Raw genomic sequence first — 22775 nt, 5'->3', positions numbered from 1 at the left:
CTTCCTGAGGGGCCCCTCAGGAGTTCAGTTGCCTACTTGCAACTATTCTCTGACCCTGCTCTGACCCTCAAAGCAGGGTCAGAGAATAGTTACAAGTATGGCACAATGCTCCTGTAAAAAAAATAAACTGCAACAGGAAGCACTTACAGCTAAGGAAGCAGGTGCCAGACTTAAAGCTCAAATTCAGTGACACATTAACCAGCCCCAAATGAATTCATCTCAGTTGAGGCTGGGAAGGTGTGCTTTGCTTTCCCCCCATAATCTACAGTGGTGAACAAGAGGGTGGTAGTGGTGAACCAGAGGGTGCTGTGATAAATCAGAGGGGGACAGTGATGATCCAGAGGGTGGCAGTGGCAAACCAGAGGGTGGCAGTGATGAACCAGAGGGTGGCAGTGATGAACCAGAGGGTGGCAGTGGTGAACCAGAGGGTTATGAACCAGAGGATAGCAGGGATGAACCAGAGGGTGGCAGTGGGGAACCAGAGGGTGGCAGTGATCAACCAGAGGGTGGCAGTGATGAACCAGAGGGTGGCATTGGTGAACCAGAGGGTGGCAGTGATGATCCAGAGGGTGGCAGTGGCAAACCAGAGGGTGGCAGTGATGAACCAGAGGGTGGCAGTGATGATCCAGAGGGTGGTAGTGGCGAACCAGAGGGTGACAGTGGTGAACCAGAGAGTGACAGTGGTGAACCAGAGAGTGGCAGTGGTGAACCAGAGGGTGCTGTGATGAACCAGAGGGTGGCAGTGATGAACCAGAGGGTGGCAGTGGTGAACCAGAGGGTGATGAACCAGAGGATAGCAGTGATGAACCAGAGGGTGGCAGTGATGAACCAGAGGGTGGGAGCCTTGAACCAGAGGGTGGCAGCCTTGAACCAGAGGGTGGCAGTGATCAACCAGAGGGTGGCAGTGATCAACCAGAGGGTGGCACTGGTGAACCAGAGGGTGGCAGTGATGATCCGGAGGGTGGCAGTGGCAAACCAGAGGGTGGCAGTGATAAACCAGAGGGTGGCAGGGATGAACCACAGGATGGCAGTGATCAACCAGAGGGTGGCAGCCTTGAACCAGAGGGTGGCAGTGATCAACCAGAGGGTGGCAGTGATGAACCAGAGGGTGGCACTGGTGAACCAGAAGGTGGCAGTGATGATCCAGAGGGTGGCAGTGGCAAACCAGAGGGTGGCAATGATGAACCAGAGGGTGGCAGTGATAATCCAGAGGGTGGCACTAGTGAACCAGAGGGTGGCAGTGCAGACCCAGAGAGTGGCAGTGATGAACCAGAGGGTGGCAGGGATGAACCAGAGGATGGCAATGATCAACCAGATGGTGGCAGCCTTGTATCAGAGGGTGGCAGTGATCAACCAGAGGGTGGCAGTGATGAACCAGAGGGTGGCACTGGTGAACCAGAGGGTGGCAGTGATGATCCAGAGGGTGGCAGTGGAAAACCAGAGGGTGGCAGTGATGAACCAGAGGGTGGCAGTGATGAACCAGAGGGTGGTAGTGGTGAACCAGAGAGTGGCAGTGGTGAACCAGAGGGTGCTCTGGTGAACCAGAGGGAGGCAGTGATGAACCAGAGGGTGGCAGTGGTGAACCAGAGGGTGATGAACCAGAGGATAGCATTGATGAACCAGAGGGTGGCAGTCTTGAACCAGAGGGTGGCAGTCTTGAACCAGGGGGTGGCAGTGATCAACCAGAGGGTGGCAGTGATGAACCAGAGGGTGGCACTGGTGAACCAGAGGGTGGCAGTGATGATCCAGAGGGTGGCAGTGGCAAACTGAAGGGTGGCAGTGATGAACCAGAGGGTGGCAGCCTTGAACCAGAGGGTGGCAGTGATCAACCAGAGGGTGGCAGTGATGAACCAGAGAGTGGCACTGGTGAACCAGAAGGTGGCAGTGATGATCCAGAGGGTTGCAGTGGCAAACCAGTGGGTGGCAGTGATGAACCAGAGGGTGGCAGTGATAATACAGAGGGTGGCACTAGTGAAACAGAGGGTTGCAGTGCAGAACGAGAGGGTGGCAGTGATGAACCAGAGGGTGGCAGGGATGAACCAGAGGATGGCAATGATCAACCAGAGGTTGGCAGCCTTGTATCAAAGGGTGGCAGTGATCAACCAGAGGGTGGCAGTGATGAACCAGAGGGTGGCACTGGTGAACCAGAGGGTGGCAGTGATGATCCAGAAAGTGGCAGTGGCAAACCAGAGGGTGGCAGTGATGAACCAGAGGGTGGCAGTGATGATCCAGAGGATATCAGTGGCATACCAGAGGGTGGCAGTAATGAACCAGAGGGTGGCAGAGAAAAATCAGAGGGTGGCAGTGGTGAACCACAAGATGATGAACCAAAGGATAGCAGTGATGACCCAGAGGGTGGCAGTGGTGAACCAGAGGGTGGCAGTGATGAACCGGAGGGTGGCTGCGATGAACCACAGGGTTGCAAACAGGTTGGACACATAGAAACAACATGGTTGTGACCGTTGGGACCACAAAAGTAAGTTTGCGTTCCCAAACTTGTAAAAAACCCTCACGAACTGGCAAAAACAGCAAATTCGTAAATTTGCACGAATTCGCGAATTTTGTGAATTGCGAGTTCGCTTTCGCACGAATTTTGCCCATACTTAGTAACAAGTTTTGGATTTTTCTTTTCTTTATATTTTATTTGTCTACATTAATTAATATATTTTCTTCTTATTCAATTGTATATATTTTTATGGTGAATGTATGTTACATAAATAAATAGATAAATGAATAAAGAAAAAATGTACATATATATATTTACATAGTAACATTAATGAATGATAATATGCATTTTACATTATATGAATTTTATTATTATTATGTTTCTTATATAGCCCCTGAATCGACCCCCGAAGGGGTATCTCCGCGCTTGCCTTGGGAACCCATCCTGGCTTTTCCCTGTGAGATAGCCCCTACAGGGCATCCCCAAGGTGAAAGCCAGGCATCCCGCGGGGGGGGGGGGGGAAGGGGGGGATTTGTGGAGATTAAGCAAGCTTAATGCCCAGAGTTGCAGAGTGTGAACCCATGATTAGGTCAGGCACCGAAGCGAGAATTATCGAGTCCATGGACATTTGAGCTCAAGACCCTGCCGCGTCGGGAATTGAACCCTGGTCCCCAGTCTGACCTCTGCTTCAGGGTCTGCCTGCTCTAACCAGTGAGCCACACTTCTCCAATATTTTAAATGTATTAGTTCTAATATAACTAGATATATAATAATACATTTGAAATATTGAAGAATGTAACATAATGTGAATACATACGCTATCAATTATATTGTCTATATATCTTTGCATATTCGTAGTAATAAATATAACATATAACAATTGTAATATAATGTAAAATAAATATTTGTATTTATTGTTACATTGTGTGTGTGTGTGTGTGTAAACACATATATATGTTTGTGTGTTTATGTAACTATATTTTTATATATATAGAATTAGTTATTAGTGGAATATATTTTGTTTATATTACATTAATGTATATATTAAAATACTTAACATTGACTAATTTAAACTCTATTTATATAGGAAAAATCAGCATTGTTGCCTATTTTCGGATGATTTTAGTATCAGGGATTTTTTTTCCTGATATAGTTGCACTTACCATTTTAAGTGTAGGAGGACAGTGTGGTGGTAAATGATTTTTTTACACAATATTTTTTTCAATTATATAGTTTAGCACAATATTCTGTCAGTGATCCGTCTCACTTTACTTCCGTTTATAGACCATTTTCCCAATCCTGGTTTACTCCCCATTTTTTCAAAGCCCTTACTCCCACTTTACTCTGTTTTGAAAACCCTTACTTCCTCTCCAGCTTTAGTGCTTTTTACACACTCCCTTACACCCACTCCTATTTTACTACATTTTTTCATACCCCATACGTCCCCTCCTGCTTTACTTACTTTTAAAACCCTTAACCCCACCTCTGCTTAACTCCTTTATTTTGAATCTCTCACTCCTCTTCCAGCTTTACTCCCATTGTTTTCACAAACCCTCTACTCCCACATCTGCTATCTCAAACCCCTTACTCCCGTTCCCGCCATGCTGCATTTGTATACAGATCCCGTGTTCCCCCTTACCTTCTTTTTTTACAAACTTCTTGCTCCACTACTGCTTTAATTCCTATCTTAAGTTCCTTACTCCCCCTCCAGCTTTAGCCCCATTTTTTTAATAAGCTTCTTATTTCCATTCTCACTTTACTCTCTTTCTTCTAACCCCTTCTACCTTTTCCCACTTTTCTCCCCCTTTTTTTTTTTTTTTACAAAACTCTTACTCCCGCTTTACTAAATTGTTTTCCAAATCTTTTACTTCCATTCCTTACGTACGCCAATTTGTTTCACAAACCCCTTATTTCCCTTCCCACTTTAATCCCTTTAATTAAACACCTTACTCACTGTACCACTTTACTCCCTTGTATAAACCCCCTTACGATTTACCCTTCCCCATCTGTGCCTCCCCTCCATCCAGTATCCCTTCTTGCCTTTTTATCATGCTACCCTTTATATGTTTGCAGAGACTGTATCCCGTCATTTAAATTTACTTCAAAAATGAAGTTTCATAAGTCCGTTTTTGTCAAGCTGACTTAATTCAGAATGAGTTGATTTATTTTAAAAAGTGTTAACAATTACTAATAATTCCACAACTGTAGCAGCTTGTGTCAGTCATTAAATTATTCTGTGTCAGAGTCGCTGAAATGCTCCTATGTTTCTGTGGACAACGTGACAGGCATCATTTTGGTGCCACATCTTTACCAGTAACCGACACAGAAGTTTACTGAGATGTGCCTCCTAATACCAAGAGAGTGTACATTTGCTTCTTTGAAGACTTCATGATATTCTTGAGGAATAACATCAAATTGTCATCAACATTGCATGGTTCGCATTTTGGCTGTGACAAGGAAATGCCCTTTACAATGTTCTGTCCAAATGTCTGTAGCTCTGGCCCCATTTACGCAAAGGGGAAACACTGGATGGGCATTGTTGACGTTGCATCATGCATTATTTGAGGTATACATTTACAGGTGAATTCAGATGTGCAAAACATGTTATGAACAATTATGTTCATAGTAACCTTTTGCATGATTAACCGACATCCAACATTATACTGTCCGACACGTTACAGTTATGTTATGTTATGTTATGTTATTTATTTATTTCTATAGCGCACGGCTACTCAAAAAGAGTGTCCCGGCGCTTTATTGGAGAAAGAGACAATACTGCAACATACAAACATAACACCAGATAAAAAACTAACAGAAGAGTGGGCCAGAGATTCACGGAAGACCGGCTACTGAGTGAACAGCCAAGTTTTAAGGCCTTTCCTAAAAGCCAGTAGGCTGGTGGCTCCCCGCAGGGCCAGTGGTAAAGAGTTCCACAGCTGAGATGCCAGCAGTCCAAAGGAGCGGCCTCCGAGGCGCGCTTTCTTTACCCGGGGGACAACAGCAAGGTGCAGGGCTTCCGACCTCAGAGACCTGGTCGGATGATAAAAGACCAGTCTCTTTTGGAGGTACTTGGCTCCCTCCTTGTGAAGAGCTTTGTAGGCCAAGGTCAGCGCCTTAAAGGCGATCCTCTTGCGGATAGGAAGCCAGTGTAACGTTGCCAGCAAGCCCGAGGCCCTGGAGCGCCTGCTAAGGCCAAAGATTGCCCTGGCAGCGGCGTTCTGTACCACTTGAAGCCGCTGCACCAAGTACTCTGGGAGGCCCAGGTAAAGAACGTTGGAATAATCCAACCTGGACCCAATCAGAGCCTGGACAGTCAGCGTCCTATGTTCCACGGATAACAGAGGAAGAAACCTCCGCAGCATCCTGAGGATGCCAAAGCAAATGCCCGACACCCCCAGGATCTGGGATTTCAAAGTAAGCCTGTTATCCATCTTCACCCCCAGATTCTTAGCAACCTGAGAGGAGCAGGACGGAGGGAACATATCCCGTGGCCACCAGGTCTGCCAATCTGGTTCTGTGTCGCACCCAAAGAAGAGTACTTCGGACTTGTCGGAATTGCACTTAAGGCTGTTTAGATGGAACCAGTGAAAAACAGCCCCAAGGCAATCCCGAATACTCTCCCCATCAAAGTCGCCTCCTCTCTTACAAGAGAAGAGGAGCTGGGTGTCGTCCGCATAGGATACGATCTGGGCACCATGCGACTCCACCAACGCCGCCAATGGGGTCATAATGATGTTAAAGAGGGTGGGGCTCAAAATAGAGCCCTGAGGGACCCCAACTCCCAGAGGCGGCATCACGGCGGAATCCGGCGGGGCCCAGATCGACTGCCGGCGGCCGGCTAGGAAAGAGGAAAACCAGTCGAACACCGTCCCCCGTAGGCCTATCTCGAAAAGTCTAGCAAGAAGACCATCATGGGGAACGGTGTCGAACGCCGCCGACAGATCTAGCATCACCAGCATGACTTTGCCCCCAGAGTCCAGAACCCCTTTAATGGTTTCCGAGACCTCCAGGAGCGCTGTCTCAGTACTGAGATGGGGACGAAAGCCCAATTGGGTGGCGTGCAGGATCTCATTAGATTCAAGAAAGTTGGAGAGCACGCCTTGGACGTGCTTTTCCAGAATCTTCGTGAGGGCCGGCAGCAGAGAGATGGGCCTATAATTAACCGGGGCCTTCGGATCTAGACCAGGTTTTTTGAGCAAGGGAATCACCATCGCCTGCTTCCAGGCCTGCGGGACCACACCGAGCCTCAGCGAAAGATTTAAGAGCGGATTAGCCAACGGGTTGATCACCTCCGCAACTTTCGCCAGAAATTTAGCAGGGCATGGGTCAAGGGGAGAACCCGATTTTAAATTGCCCATAAGAGCCAGGGAGTCCGGAGCAGAGATAGAAGGAAACACACTCAACGTCGCCCCTGGCCCGGCCTGTGGCAGTGTGGTGATGTCGAGTTCAGTCTGGCCCGCAGACACTGGTGCCAGGAATGACTCCTGAATGCGTTGGATCTTGCTCGTGAAGAAGTCAGCAAGGTCCGTGGCCCAGGTACCAGATGGTTTTTGGTCCGAGGTGTTAGACCAAGGTGAGGTGAATTCTCTCACAATGGAGAAAATCTCCTTGCAAGAGTTGGAAGCAGCATCCATGAAAAGATGCGGCATACTGCCTTGGAAACACATTTCATAATGTATTTCATTGGGCTGTGATCTCACACATGTAGACTCTTGCTATTATTCACTCCAATGGATTCTTCATATTGTCACTTTACTCATTTCCCATGTGGAAGTGGAGTGACTATTGCATTGTTGCTTTGATCCCCACACGGATGTACATATTTTTGGCAAATGTTGGATAGATGACTATACAAATGTGTCACATGGTAGATGTTTGCATGACCCTTGTTTCTCCATTCCAGGAACTGGCATCTATGCAACCGCTCTCACCTCATCTGTTTCTCCATTGCAACTGTGACCTTTGCATGCCGTGCATTGTATGTTTCCAGGAGTAGAGTCTTGCATGTGGTAGGATATTGTATTGAACATGAACTAAAGAGGCCATCTATACGTTATACATGTGTATGATACAATATTATTAGCTAGTGTTGGTCCTTCCTCCATGTCAATTGTGTATTTGTCTTCAATTCCAATCACTATTTAAGGGACACATTTGTGTCAGGTGCACTACCAGTGCAGACTTTCTTACCTTCACATACTTGTCCTTTTGGATGGCACTTGCCATAACATCCTCTTTTTAAAATGTTTTTAGCAATCCTTTTGACAAGTGTCTCTATATTGATTTTTTTCCAGGTTCTCATTCCACAGTGCAGCTTATTTCACTGATGCAATCTTGGAACTTACAAAATGTTTGTCCTCTTGTGAGTTGACCTCTGCAATCAGGATTTTCATCTCCTCATCTGCGAAGCACAGATTCATTTTCTTCCGCCTCCTTTTCTTTGCTCCTGGCTCCCGGACTATGTACCATATTTGGTCCTAGCTTTTTCTCCGGCAGTTGTGCCTTTGATTATGCTCTCTTTGAACTGTTTGGTGGGCTTGTTATTTTGCTTTTGATTTTGCACAGTGATTCAAGGCTATATAAGGGCCGATTGTGATACGGCCCGTAAAGCCTCCGACCTTTGGTCAGATCCTTTAGGGATGCATCGTATTGGGCGGGTCAGTTTTATTTCCGACCACCTCATTTTAATGGAAGCGGTCGGAAAGGACATCGGGCTGTCATTCTGGCTGACATCTGACAGGTTCAGAGAGCTGGTCTGCCAGTCGGAATGCAGCCTGTAATCTTAAGGGCTGCTCTTTTGGCCATTGAAATTACAATGCACTCTTTCCGACATAGTTTCCATGCCGATCTGTCCGCCAGGGCAACCATGTAAAAAACGTGTTCGGGGTGTCCACCAGAAAGACCCCTTTTGGTGCATGGCCTCTGGTTGGAGACTGAGGGGGCACTGTTAATCCCTGCAACTTATGGCAGGCTCAATGAGGTGCCTGCCACCGGGTTCAGGGACAAACTGCACCTCTCATTTAACTATGGGAGCATGCATTACGGTCGAATTACAGCTGTAATACATGCTCCTATTGTGAAATATAGGAATGCAACCAAACAGTGTTCAGTCACATCGTAATGGGGCAGTCGGGACTGCCGACCAATTGGTCCCAAGACCGAGTCGGTGTCGGGCAGAAGTGATTCTGCCTGAGACCGTAATGAGCTCCATAGTGTCACATTTGCACCACAAATTCAACCGTTCAGTGTACATATCAACTGTCATCATTAGCAAGCGAAGAATAGTAGACTTGGTACAACAAAAACAAGCATTGGCCCAATGCAACAATGCTGGATTTTGCATTGCCCAGTATTTCCCAGTGCATCTTTCAGTAATTCCAGATCCTAACTGCAAATTGATTTCTCAACTTTGGAATTATGCAAGGCCTAGCAAACCTGCCATGTTTTAAGTATGTGATTACATAGGGCCTGATTTAGAGCTTGGTGGACAGGTTAATCTGTTGGCAAACATGACAGTGCACCATGTCCTTTAAACTCTTGGGTTGCCTGACTCATTTAGACTGTAAGCTTTACATTCGCAGGGCCTCTATTGGCTCCTTCCGACAGCCTGACAGAGTAAGGACCCAAAGTGGAAGTGCACTACACCACCCCCGCTATTTAAGGTGGACTATGTAATATGTTTTTTTCTGTCCATTACCACCAGGTAAACACTGGCTGTAAGGGACATTAAAAAACAAATAATGGCCACCCTATACACTAGGAGAAACCTCCAGGGTGGAGGGTTCATTAGATTTGTATTATTCAGAAACACACTCTAGCGTTGGGTGTTAGTGTCTAATAAACAAGAACATATTTAAAGTTTGGTGAACAGCTGTGAAAACCGTTGTCAGTCATTCACTAGACTTGATGTACCTTGAAAGGGACTGCCATGTTAGTGGTTCCTTGCGGGGTATAGAGATGACCGAAGGGTCAGTGGCCTTCTCTACATTTGACAGACAGAGTACCATTAGGACAGCAGAGGTAATTTACTTCACCATCCAGGTGGACAATACTCCATTCGTCTAAACCACACTCATTATATTTTTAAATGCAGCAAGTACATTAAGTACCTTACCATTCTCAGGAGCTTTAGCTCATATTATTTATATAGTTATCAAGGAGGATTAATTTTGAACAAAATCTTTTAATAATGTCAATGCACATTTACATCTATTTTCAGTAGAGACTAAAATCAAATACATTTTATATGTACATATTAAAGAAATATATGCTGGTATCTGCAAATATGCTTACACATATGAGGTGCAAAAGGTACAGTTCAAATTACGCAGTTATCCATGAAAGATGCAGAAAAGTAAAATGTGAAATACATACAGACTTTGTTTAAAGAAATACCAAAAAGGTTCAAGGCAGCAGACCAGGTCAAGCACTACTAGTTCTGTGTTTCTAAGTTCTGGGTGGTGCAAGCTTCTTCCTACACCTGCTACCAATAGGTGTTTAGGTCAAAGATACAAAAGCAAAAGTGGAAGGTGCACACAATTAGAGTCCAAAGGAAAGATAGTGTATTATTTATCTTCTTCTTTATTTAGCAGTTTTTTTCAAATACAGGCACAGCCAACGCGTTTCGTTCCATTAGCCTTGTGGAACTTCGTCAGGGCGAATTGATTCAATTTTGGGATTGGAATCTATTCAGACCCACCTTGTGGATCACACAAAAGCAGATTCTGGGTTTTCAAAGGCATGTAACCTTCGTTTATTCAGAGAAGGTATTGAAAACTGGATATAAGTGGATGCGCCCAGTAGGTGTTCTCATGCTATATCCCGCAGTGTTCAGAGTAAAAAGGAACTAGGTATAAAGCTGGTTCAAGGTGGGGTGAACATTCGCAGGGATTTTAATATTCGCAACGATAATTTCTTGCTCTTCCCTCTAGTGTCAGGCTCCAGTGCGGGCATAAATTCAAAAAGAAGAGGTCACCAGTCCGTAGTAAAACTCGGTGTTCGTGGTAATAACCACTGAGCACCTGCAGTCGGGTGCTCCAATTTCATGTAACGTCTCGTGGCGGCATTGCGAATATTAGAATCCCTGCGAATGTTTCCCCCACCTTGAACCAGCTTTATACCTAGTTCCGTTTTACTCTGAACACTGCGGGATATAGCATGAGAACACCTACTGGGCGCATCCACTTATATCCAGTTTTCAATACCTTCTCTGAATAAACGAAGGTTACATGCCTTTGAAAACCCAGAATCTGCTTTTGTGTGATCCACAAGGTGGGTCTGAATAGATTCCAATCCCAAAATTGAATCAATTCGCCCTGACGAAGTTCCACAAGGCTAATGGAACGAAACGCGTTGGCTGTGCCTGTATTTGAAAAAAACTGGTAAATAAAGAAGAAGATAAATAATACACTATCTTTCCTTTGGACTCTAATTGTGTGCACCTTCCACTTTTGCTTTTGTTTGTTTAAAGAAAACAGGGTACCAGAAGGTCTTTCCACCAGTTTTTCTCCCCGTTACATCTTTAAATACATAATGCATTACAAAAAGATGCTCCAAAATCATCCTCGTGCATAAATAACTTAAGGGCTCATAAATATACATTCCATGGTACAGACTTTATAGATCTTGTACAATGATCAACAAATAAGTACAGACAAATAACATGTGAATCATGCTTTCAGTGAAGACTATAGGGGTGTGATCAGTATTTTTTTCTGAAGCTAAACTAAACTATTGCACACTTTTCACAGATAGTGGATCTTTTTGTTTGTTGCCTTTGAAGATAATATTTCTGAAGGTATGTTGAGCTGTTGCCTGATTTTTAGCATTAGTGGTTTTCTTTCTCGAGGCATTTTATTACTTTTAAAGACAATTAGAATCATATATGACCTTACAGAAAGGGTATCCATGTAGTCACTGTGGATAGCATAGCACATTAAATAATTACACATATATCCAAACTATTTTGTGCACTTAGTCATTGTTATGAAACATACTTGACCGCAGAAATAGGATAACAAAGATTTGTCTCCTTCCCTTAAACCTGTATAAAATATCTTCTTGCATCAGAGTGTGTTCATTGTGATCTTAAACCACAAACAAAAAGGAAAATTAACATTAAAATAAAGTTATGTATTTTACCTAGCTTACCTATTGTCAGCCATCAATACAATCGAAAGTGATGCCTATCAAAATCAACTCCAAAAACCTCTTGGAGCTGCTGGGAAGAATCCAGTCCGTGTTTTGCGAGGAGCTGTTGAGTTGAGCGGAGGTGCTGAGCGAGCGAGGAGCAAGCGAGGAAGGTTGAGGGAAGGCTGAAACAGCAGCGGAGAGGCTAGAGCGGTGGGTAGCGTTAGCGTGCGGAGAGCAGCCGGAGTTGCTGGAGTCACTGGGTCACTGGAGTCACTGGAGCTTGTGTACTTTGGCATCGACATCTCTCTTGACACCCTTTCAGAGCTGCCGGGCCGCCGAGTCCACAGAACCCACAGAGCACTCCACCACCCGCTCTCCATTCATCCGCCATCCGCAACCGTGGTCCCTCAGACGGTGAGCAGTGAGCAGGGAGTGGGGGGAGCAGGCGAGCACGTTGATTGGGACTGCTTCTGCTCTGTTGCTCCATTGTCCCGTTGTCCATTGTCCCGTGCTCCTGGCTCCTGTGGACGGCGGCGGACGGCTGCAAGCCCCCGGGACCAGCGTGCGAGCGCGGAGGACTGACAGCTTTTAGCCCTAGCACTGACACACTATCCACACGTCCCCCCTCCGCACCCTAACCGCAGGAGGGTACAGGGTACAGGAGAGGAGGGGGTGAGGGGGCCACGCTCAGCCTACCGCCACCTCCCATTTATCCACAAGAGCCCACAGAAGTCCCCTCCACAAGGAAAGTAATTGGAGGAGGAGGATCAAGCTTTGGGGCCTGTACCGCACCCCACTTTTACATCGCCGTGTTGGTCTGAGCTGACCTACGCCTGGTCCTCAGTGCCTCACCAGTGCCTCACCACTAAGGGGGCAGGGGGATAAGGAGGCACAGGGAAGAGCACAAGGAGGCGACACCAGCACATTACCAGCACCAGAACTAGCACCAGCGGAGGAAGGAAACCGCAAGAGACCACCGCTAACAGAGGGAATCAGCACTGCCTTAAGCCTGAAATAGCTTACGGACCCTCACAGGGGTGTCAGGAAACATCAAGGAGGCAAGAGGTAGAGGGAGTCAATAGGTAATAGGCAGCGGCAACGGCAGACTGCTAGTTGAAGCAATCATAGTCACCACATCAACCTCGGCATCATTCGTCTACTTATTGACTCACCTCCACCTCAGCATCCATACTCCTAACTCTTCTTCAACGCAATACTGACATGAGGTCTGGAAGAGTAAGAAGACCCCTCACAAGGCCTTCCCTTAAATCAAAAAAGAAGGCAGCCGTTCAGCCAACCGACGGGAGAAAAGAAGCTTTAGAAACAGATGACCACACTGGGCTAAACACCGAGGACAATGGTACCCTCAGTAAAGGTGATATCAAAGAAACAAATATTAGTCTAAAGGCCGGCCCGACAGACAGCCGAGCAAAGAATTAGCAACTTGTAATGGATTTAAGAGGTGGAAATCAGCTAAACGGAACCCCCAAAAGAGTCAACAGAGCCAAAAGGAAAAAGCAGGAGGAGATTGGGGAAATAGACACAGTCATAGATGGACTGTCATCCAAAAAGTACAAGACTCTCTACCAGCCAAAAATCTACACAAAATTAACTTTTCTCAAAAATCCTGGCAATGCAATCTACTCAAACAACGACATCATAACGGGCCTACAATCCCCACTGCGACCAGAGGTACCGGCAAGCCAATTAGTAACAGAACAGAACGCCAGACACTCCAATCAACTGGTACAACAATCGCTGAAATCCATAACCCCCAAACTGAAATGGAGACCACACCCCACAGGGATACCAAAACAGGGGACTGAGTACAAGGGAGACAAAATGGTGACAGCGCAGATGCATCTGATGAGGATAGCGGCCATCCTACTCCCCACACCAATTCCTCACCATATGCAGGGTACCCGGCACAGAGTTTTGGGGAACTTACGTCTGTGAGAGACAAAGACCTAGAGAATAAGTGGGCCATACAACCTTAAGACCTTCTTGGGAAACAGCAGGCCAATGACCTGAGAGAATACTCCCCTTCTTCTGTAAACTCTCAACCGCATCAGAATCCTCAGGGCAAACACAAAGGAGCATTTACAACCAGCCAAGAAAAATACAGCACCTCAAATAAACAACCAGCCACGCATCATGATGACTCAACAGCCGAGGAACAGCAAAGGAGCACTATTCCATTAACTCACCCTTCACAACTGCCACCTGTGGACCTCAGTAATCCAGACAGTGACATGACCTTTCTGGCAACACAAGAATGGGAGGAACTAGTAGCTTCATACAACGTAAGGCCTACCCATAACAGTTCCACAGAAGAGCTTGCCTCCCTGCCCATCGTAGGGAGTAACGGTCTCACTAATATATTTTGGGCAAACTTACTGAATACACTACAACTGTCAGCCACAGCATTGCAGTATCAATCAGATAAACTGGACTTGCAGCTAGCCGTCCTCCAGGCGCTAGCAGATGCCACAACAGGGATAGAAAACAAACTATCAGATCTTAATGGCCTTATAAAAAGAGGGCAAGAAGCAGCAAAACTATCGCAAATAATAAGAACTGAATGCACCTGCTCCCCTATAATTGACAAACTATCAACATTACCAGCAACTCTGGGGAACCTCCTTGTGGACTTGAAAGAAAACATAACAATGCACCTAGCTACAGAGGTAAAGACCAGGAGCATAGGTCCCAGCCAAAAAGTACCAGGTGGCAACACCAACCATATCGCCAGTAAGCAAGGGGACCTATCCCCAAAATCCAAAAACACGAGAAATGACTCCTTCCTGAACACTTCCACAAACGGTAATGATGGCGAAGAGACATTTACAAACGCACGCGCCCGCCGGAAACAAAAAAGGAAGGGTAGGAACAGAAAGACAATAGATGCTTGTTGCACCAATGAGATCGAGCTAATAACAACGCCAGGGGATAAAGAACAAAAACGAAAAATCGAGAAACTCACGGAGGATAAAAACCCACCTCCCATGGAAATCCAACCAACCGATATAACAATCCTGAAAATAGCAGAGATCTCATTACTGAAACAAGTAAAAGAGGGAGCAGGCAAACAGACTGAGCAGGAAGTCACCGGCCCAGTCATCAATAAGCAGCTTACCCCTGCAATAGATTCTCCACTCGATACACGGAGCACTGGAAGTAGAACAGAAGCTATAAAGTCAAAAGCACCGTCACAACAAACGCAATGCGGTATCCATGACAAAGACCAGGCCCAAGAGGTTTCGACCCACTTCAGCAAAGAAAATGTAAACACCAATCAGTCAACAAACAATGCTGATCTTCGCAAGGACCCCTCTACCTGTAATCAACATGGAACCATCACTACTTACAACGACACGTCACTCAGTGCCGAACGCCTAAACAAAGTCAACCAACACACGTTAACTACTTACCCGTACAGACAGTCCTTAGGAACAATAGAGACAGACATCATTCTGTTTATCCCCGAATTCAAATCAAGAGGAAGAGTGGACACATTAAACAGGGGCAATATATTACGACTCATCCACTCAATTGAAAGCCTATCACACATTAATACAGCAGACCTGCTAGCAATCGAATTTCATTCCCTGTCTGACCACCGAGATAGTGAAACAACAAAGTCAGTATGGAAAACAAAAGAGCTAGCAGGACAAATTTTAGGGGAAACGCTCAGATTCTCCAAATGGGGAATAAAATTTGAACCAGGAAAGAGACCCGCTTATCCCGACCACTCCTAGAAGAAAGCAAAAAACACAACCCAAAACAAGTCAACTCGATCCTAAAAGGAGCACGCAGTAACTCCTCAGGACCGAATTATGTCCCAACATCTGTGACAACTTATCAACTTAACCCAAGCTAGGCAAACTTACGTCGGACAATAACCGCAGGTCACCAAGCCATCTTCCATTAAAGCCGATATCCCAAACATAAAAACATGCGTCTGGAACATAAACGGTCTGACTAATAAACTAGAAAACCCAGACACATTAAACCACCTAAAATAATTTGACCTGATTCTGCTCCAAGAAACCTGGGAAAAGGAAGAATTCTCTCTTCAAGGATACTCAACTCAAATTCATCCAGCCACAAAAAACTTGTCCTACGGTCACAGCTCAGGAGGCCTGGCATCGCTAGCTTCAATACTCACCATAGGAAAGATGGAAGTTATAAAGGCAAAAATAACACCTCCAAGTGCCATACAGGCAATAGCAATAACAATCAAAATAAAATTGGTTACCCAACAACTATATATAATAAACACATATCTACATCCTAAGTATAGATCAAAAGGAGCGGGAGAGCTGGTTACAGAGGTGGCTAGACTGATGGAAGAAAGGGAAATACAGAACTTACTCCTGGCAGGTGATTTTAACCTTCAACTCTTCGGAGACAAACCAGAAGATGGACTGGTACAGGACCTTAACATCGCCTGGGTAATTTCTAATCAAGCCTCACCCACTCCCAAGAAGCAAACAAGATGCTCAAGCCAGCTATTAAGAGGCCTAGAGCACTTAAATCTGAGGGTATTAAATGGTCGATTTTTAAAGGACACACCGCCAGCATTTACGTATTTTTCCTCATCTACCACTTCGCACCTCAACTTCACCCTCGTAACACTCCCTCTTTTTGAAGCTATCCGCTCATTCAAGATCGGTGTAAGAGGTGATAGCGACCACCAACCACAGGAAGTGGAACTACATGGCACCAGAGGGATTGACCTTGAAGAAAGAAAAACCGCCGGCACAGAGCACACCACTAACTTCAGATGGATAAGTTGCAGGATTAATAAAGTAGATGAGCTTACAACCAACGCAAGAGCAATCCTGCACCAGATCTCAAGTTTGTCAAGGAACCCATTAGAGGCTTGGGTAGACTTTGTAACTAAACTTGGAACAAAATTTGTCACAGAGAAAAAAACTAATACTTCGAGCTCATCAACCCACATAACAGTGAAAGTAACCTCACAGGAGATAAAAAAACTAAAATGGGAAATAACCTTGATCCTTAGGAAGCTCCGCAAACATTAGAACAACGACCCCTTGCATGAGGAGCTGTGATCCCTAAAGAATCAGCTTAAAAAGTCTATCTGGGAAAGGAAAAGGAAAATTAACAAGACCACTGGGCGAAAATCGTATATGATTCAAAACAGAAGAACAGCGCCAGGTTCTGAAAAACAGTACAAAGCCTCCAACGTCCAACCCACAAAGGAATACATTCCAATGTGTCTGAACCCGAATGGGCTCACTACTTATTAACACACTTCAATGACAAAACCTCTGAGGTAGGCTTATTTAGAGGAAAAAACCAAACTACGAGGTCCATAAAGAGCACCATGGAAAAAACAATTTATCATCGTTCAAATCAAATCGTAAACAAAGACACTATTCCGGTGAAGACATCATGCAACTTTGCAACGCTGGACACAGACGGAACATAAAGCTTCAGACCATCCCTAGGCAGTGAAAATAAAAAACACATAATAACATCAGCCAGGATCAGGCAGCAAATATCCAAAGGAAGACCGGAAGGAGCCCTTGGGCCCAATGGAGTCCCGCCAATAATGTACAAGCACGAAGCCAAATTCTGGAGTGAGACACTGGTACCCCTCTTCCAGCAAGTCAGGGAAACATTGAAGTGCCCTTCAACCTGGAGAGGATCAATACTTAGTCCGATCCACAAACAGAGAGATAGGAGCCCTCCAAGTAATTATCGCCTCATAGCCCTAATAGACACAGAGGCAAAGTACTATGCGGGCCTCCTCCTGGAGGAACTAATATCGTGGGTAACCCTAAAACACATCATCCCCGTTAACCAAACTGGATTCTGCAGAGGGCAAGGTACAATCACAAACATCATGGCGCTAACTCTACTGACAGACGCTGCCAAGACAACCAAGAGCTCTTTATTTCTATGCTTTATAGATTATAGTGCAGCATTTGACCATGTTGACCGAAACTAACTCTGGCTAAAACTAGACAAGTGGGGGATACCGGGCCAGTATTACAGCAGTTTATACTACTTCACACTAACACCTGGGTCAAGAGTAAACTCAGAAGCGGGACGCACCTCTCCAGACAAATTAATACCACCAAAGGTCTAAAACAAGGGTGCGTCCTTGCTCCCATGTTGTTTAATCTTTTCATGGCAGACTTGCCCGGAGAATTGGACAAAACCAATTCACACGCGCCACAGCTGGGAGACATCTTGCTATCAAACCTTCTTTACGCCGATGACCTGGTCTTGGTAAGCCGTTCCCCAATAGGACTGCAACATCTCTTGGACACAACCAATCAATTCTCATTAAAAAACGCTTTGAAGATTAACTTAAAAAAGACAAAAGTTATGTCAGTGAATTACAACAAATCAAAGAAACTGGTATGGTCCTTGGATGGACAAAGGCTGGATCGAGTTACCAACTACAAATACCTTGGCGTATTATTAGACAGCAGAGGCTCATTCAAACCCCAGCTAGAGGCTATAGCACGGAAGGGAACTACTTTTCACTTTTCAATGAAGCGGTTTCAAAAAGTTCTTCCTGATCGATCTTTTGACCCTCTCCTACAGGTGATTAAAGCACACCTCCAGCCCATGCTCACATACTGTAGCGAACCTATGCAAGGGAAGGACGCTAATGCCCTAGGCAAAATAATTAGTAGATCATATAGGGCAATCTTCCGTCTGCCAAATTACGTGTCTCCTGCCTAAATTCGCCTAGAATTTGGTATCCAAAAACAAACGATAGAGAGAAGAGACGCCTATATAAAATGCTGGCGCAAAATCAAAGGCGCGGAACAAAGGAACTCTGAATGCTAGTTTATGGACAGAACTGTCAATACGATCAAACTCACCTGCTGAGAAATACCTTTTAAACTCTTTGGAATATCTGGACTTAACTAGCCATTGGGAGTCATCAGCTGACAACAACAGTTTTAAAAAGGTGGTAACAAAAGTTAATGAACTAATATCATCTATAGAAGATAAAGAAACCCTGGCCAAGAGGGCACATGGATGGGCTGTGCTGAAAGATTACAATGCCCTGAAACCGCATGAATATTTGAAAACGGGCCTCACACGGAAGACAAAAGATAACTTCCGAAACCTGCGATTCGGAATTCTACCAATACTACCTCACTTGGAACCATGGAAACGGAGACCAGACGAACATCTTTGCCGTCTTTGCAAATCAGGGAATGAGGATTTAATCCACATAATCTGTATCTGCCCTAACCTGTTAGATACAAGGCGTGCCCTATTTCGATCACTTTGGAATCAAAAAGGTGTAACAAGCTGCAGGCAAGCTGTGATGCTATGCTTCAAACCTGATGAAGTCCAGTTAAATTGCAGACTGACAAAGTTTTTTGATATTGTATCCATAAGACTTACCCAATCACAAATTCCAGTGACCAACAGCAAGTAACAACTTGCCAACCAAGGAACAGTCTGGCGAGGTCTTGCCAAGTCAAAGTACGCAGAGTACATTAACTTATACTCTCAATTTCATAAACAGGGTAGAGTCATTGTAATCGAGAATGATAATTTAATATGGTTTTAAACACCATTTTCCTTTAACAAAACCAGCGTTTTAAGTTTATAATGATTTTAATGATGTATGTTTTATATTGTGAGTTTTAATTAACTGTACAATAAAGTAATTTGAATTTGAAAAAAATCCAAAAACCTGGTATTAGATTTAAAATTAAAAGCTTTTATCTACTGTCAAATTATTTCTCCAGATTCAACCACTTCTAATGAAAACATTTACTAAAAAAGTTTTTGCCTTTATATATCTGATCAGCAAATGACAAAACTGAATCTTTCTTTCCCTAAGACTCCAACAATTGTATTCTAAACAAAGCTTAGCTAATACAATCTGAACATATTTTCATTTGTTTGGTCATACTGTTGACTTCAAGCCATCTCCTATGATAATCTGACTTTCTAATTCTAACACTCTTCAAAATTGTCCTCTGACCTAGATTAGGGGTGTGCAGAACTCACAGAGTTTTACTCTGCGGAATTCCACGGAGTTACATAAAAACTCTGTGAGATTCTATGAAGTTTTGCTCACCCCTAAAAAAACGACACAAATAAATGTAAATAGTTTCCCTATTCGATATTACACAATTTTCAAGAATTGTGCTAGGATTTACAATTTATTGCACTAGTGTAAATTTTTTGCGATAGAGTGTTCCCTCTCTTATAATTCCTTTGTTTATTAGATGGCACATCCTTCTGGATTCATTTGCTGTTTGGCCTGGGTTGCCTATTTTGTATTTAGTTTGCTGGTGAGTTTTCTAGTACTGCAGCTGTCACTGTTATTAAAGGCGTATAGCTTGATATAGCTCAGAGGAACTGGAAATATATCATATTACCCCCCCAAAAAAAAATTGTGTTGCCATTCATTTACTTTTTTAAGCTCATTTTGTAAAAAAAACTCAGAGCAAGTCTTCCTTGTGTTTTATTGCGGTTCTTCAGCAGATGGCTATACCTCTTGTGTTATACACCAGAACATTTGTAAATAAACACATCCCATTTCCATGTGATCCGTAAAACTATAAACAGTACCTTAAATAAGTGCTGAGTAAGCTTTGCAGTGAGTTAGGGTTTTTCCCCGAACTAAAAACAAGCTTATTAATGGCATATCTGCAGAGGTATGCAGAGCTGTGTCACTGTGTGCTCTACCGTGGACACTGCATAGTCATAACATCCTCGTGCCTTCCCTCTGCACTCAAGTTTTCCTTCACACTCAGTTGGAATGAGCCCACCACTGCCCTCCAAAGGCATGTGCCATTCTTCGCACTTTACTGAGGGATTTCCTACACTCTCGGGTGCATCGAGTCTGGATGAGCAGGTGCACAGTCTGATGGAAGGCAACCTGATCTTGAGATCCCTGCCTTTCAACTTCACTTCTTTCCTTGCAAAAGACAGGCCCTGCAGAGCACTGGGGTTGCACACCTATTCTGAGATTTACAATTTGCATTTCTGTGGTAATACATGCAATTAAAATATGTAACAGTAAAGCCATGAGTATGCAAACCTAACATGGTATGGGGGGCATCTCACCTACGATTACTGCTTGGCTAGCAATGAGGTAAAGAATAGACTTGTAAGGAGTTGATGTCTCCCTTGACAGAACCGGCTGTCACCTGTTTTGGGCTGCTGCTCATTTCCGGAGCGTTGCATTGTGGAATGGATATATTGCGGCTGCGGAGTAGATCGGGGCTGAGATATTCTTGTGGCCAATTTAGAAGAGAATCTTATGTCCCTCGTTGTCCATGAATTCAAAGAGATACAGGAGGAGACAAAGTGAAGGTCTCCCGCGAGAGAGGGGATTGGAGAGCGGCATTGGGTTGTTAAGACTGTCAGGTTGGGCAGTAAACTTCGCCATGCAGCAGTTTGGCAGAGTTTGTGCTGAACTACGTGCTCCAAGCGGAGTGCAGAGTGGCAAAACTCTGAAACCTCCGCCAGCAGAGGGAAGTTTACCGCTCACCCCTACCTGAGATAATACCCCTTCAAGAGGTGCATATATCATGGATACTCAATTTAAAGAATCATTGACAGTGGATTATTTAGCATATTCATCCTAAATATGTCCTCAAAAATCATTCATGGTATTATCATCACTGTGTGTCCCTAAAAACTCTGATTTCAGCATTGTATATTTGATTGAGGACAAAAATCTAAGCATGTAGACACACTCTTCAACTGAAATATTACCTTCTTATTTTTATCTTGAGTTTCCAAATAATAGTGTACACAGTCCAATAGGAATTATCTCTTAGCTGCAACCCCCGGGTATCTTCTCTGTCATCAAAAGACTTTACAACATATTCAGATACAAATCTGTGATTTGAGATTACGCTTTTGATACTTGTCATTTTACGTCAACCCTCCTGACAATATTTTTGCCATTTACCATGAAAGCCCTCTTGAAATATTCACAATGATTTATCCTAAAGTGCAAGAGATCAAAACTTCCAGAAGAAGGAAAACCTTGCGGGTAATAGTGCCCATTAAAAATACACATAGCAACACCAAAACCAAACAGAAAGACATTCTTCACACATTTCAGTCCTTTTATGAGGAGCTCTATAAAAATAATAACCCATTCAACATGGAAGAATGTAACAAATATTTAAACTCAATTCGACTCCCACGGTTAACCGAATCTGACAAAATCAGGCTAGGGGCTCCACTGTCTATAGCAGAAATATCTTCCACAGTCAAAACACTAAAGAACAATAAAGCTCCGGGGCCTGACGGCTTCACGGCCAATTTTTATAAATCATTTGAAGAACAACTTAACCCAAGACTCCTTAAACTGTTCCATTCATTTTCACTGTCAAACAGAATTACCCCCACGATGAGTGAAGCGACAATAATAGTAATCCCCAAAGATGGGAAAGACCCCCTACTTCCTAAGAATTATAGGCCGATATCCCTCATAAATTTGGACTGCAAGATTTACGCGAAGGCTCTAGCTTGCAGACTAAACAAAGTTTTACCCGCCCTAATAAAAAACTCACAGGTGGGGTTCCTGAAACATCGCCTTTCTAATGACAATACAAGACTCCTATGTCATATACTGGAGAAATCGAAAATCACGAATGCCCCCTCTGTAGCAATCACCCTGGACGCGGAGAAGGCGTTTGATAGAGTGTCGTGGCCTTTCCTCCGCCAATGCATGCACATATTCAATATAGGTGAGACTTTTATTAATATGGTCATGTCATTGTACGCCTCCCCTTCGGCTAGAATTGCCATCAACGGTTCATTATCAGAACCATTCCTTCTCGAACAAGGAACTAGACAGGGTTGCCCTCTATCTCCCTCTCTATTCCTCCTGGCAATGGAACCTCTCCTCCGCGACATACAACAAAACGCTGAGATTAGTGGCATCAACTTCGGGGGATAAAACTGTAAAACTGGCTGCTTACGCAGACGATATTCTGATAGTCACTGAAAACCCTGTCACCTCTATAGCCGCAATGATGGATTCTATAGAATCATACTCTAAACATTTAGGCTACAAACTGAATCGAGATAAATCTGAAGTTAAACCCCTCAACATATTCACTAATAAAGAATCTTTAGGTTTATCAGGTCTAGTCTGGCAAAACAACTACATCAAATACCTGGGTATAGAATTTGGAAGCTCCATCATAGAAACCCTACT

This window comes from Lissotriton vulgaris, chromosome 6 (genome assembly GCF_964263255.1).
Source record: "Lissotriton vulgaris chromosome 6, aLisVul1.2, whole genome shotgun sequence".
Lineage (NCBI taxonomy): Eukaryota > Metazoa > Chordata > Amphibia > Caudata > Salamandridae > Lissotriton > Lissotriton vulgaris.
Note: the sequence above shows the minus strand (reverse complement) of the source record.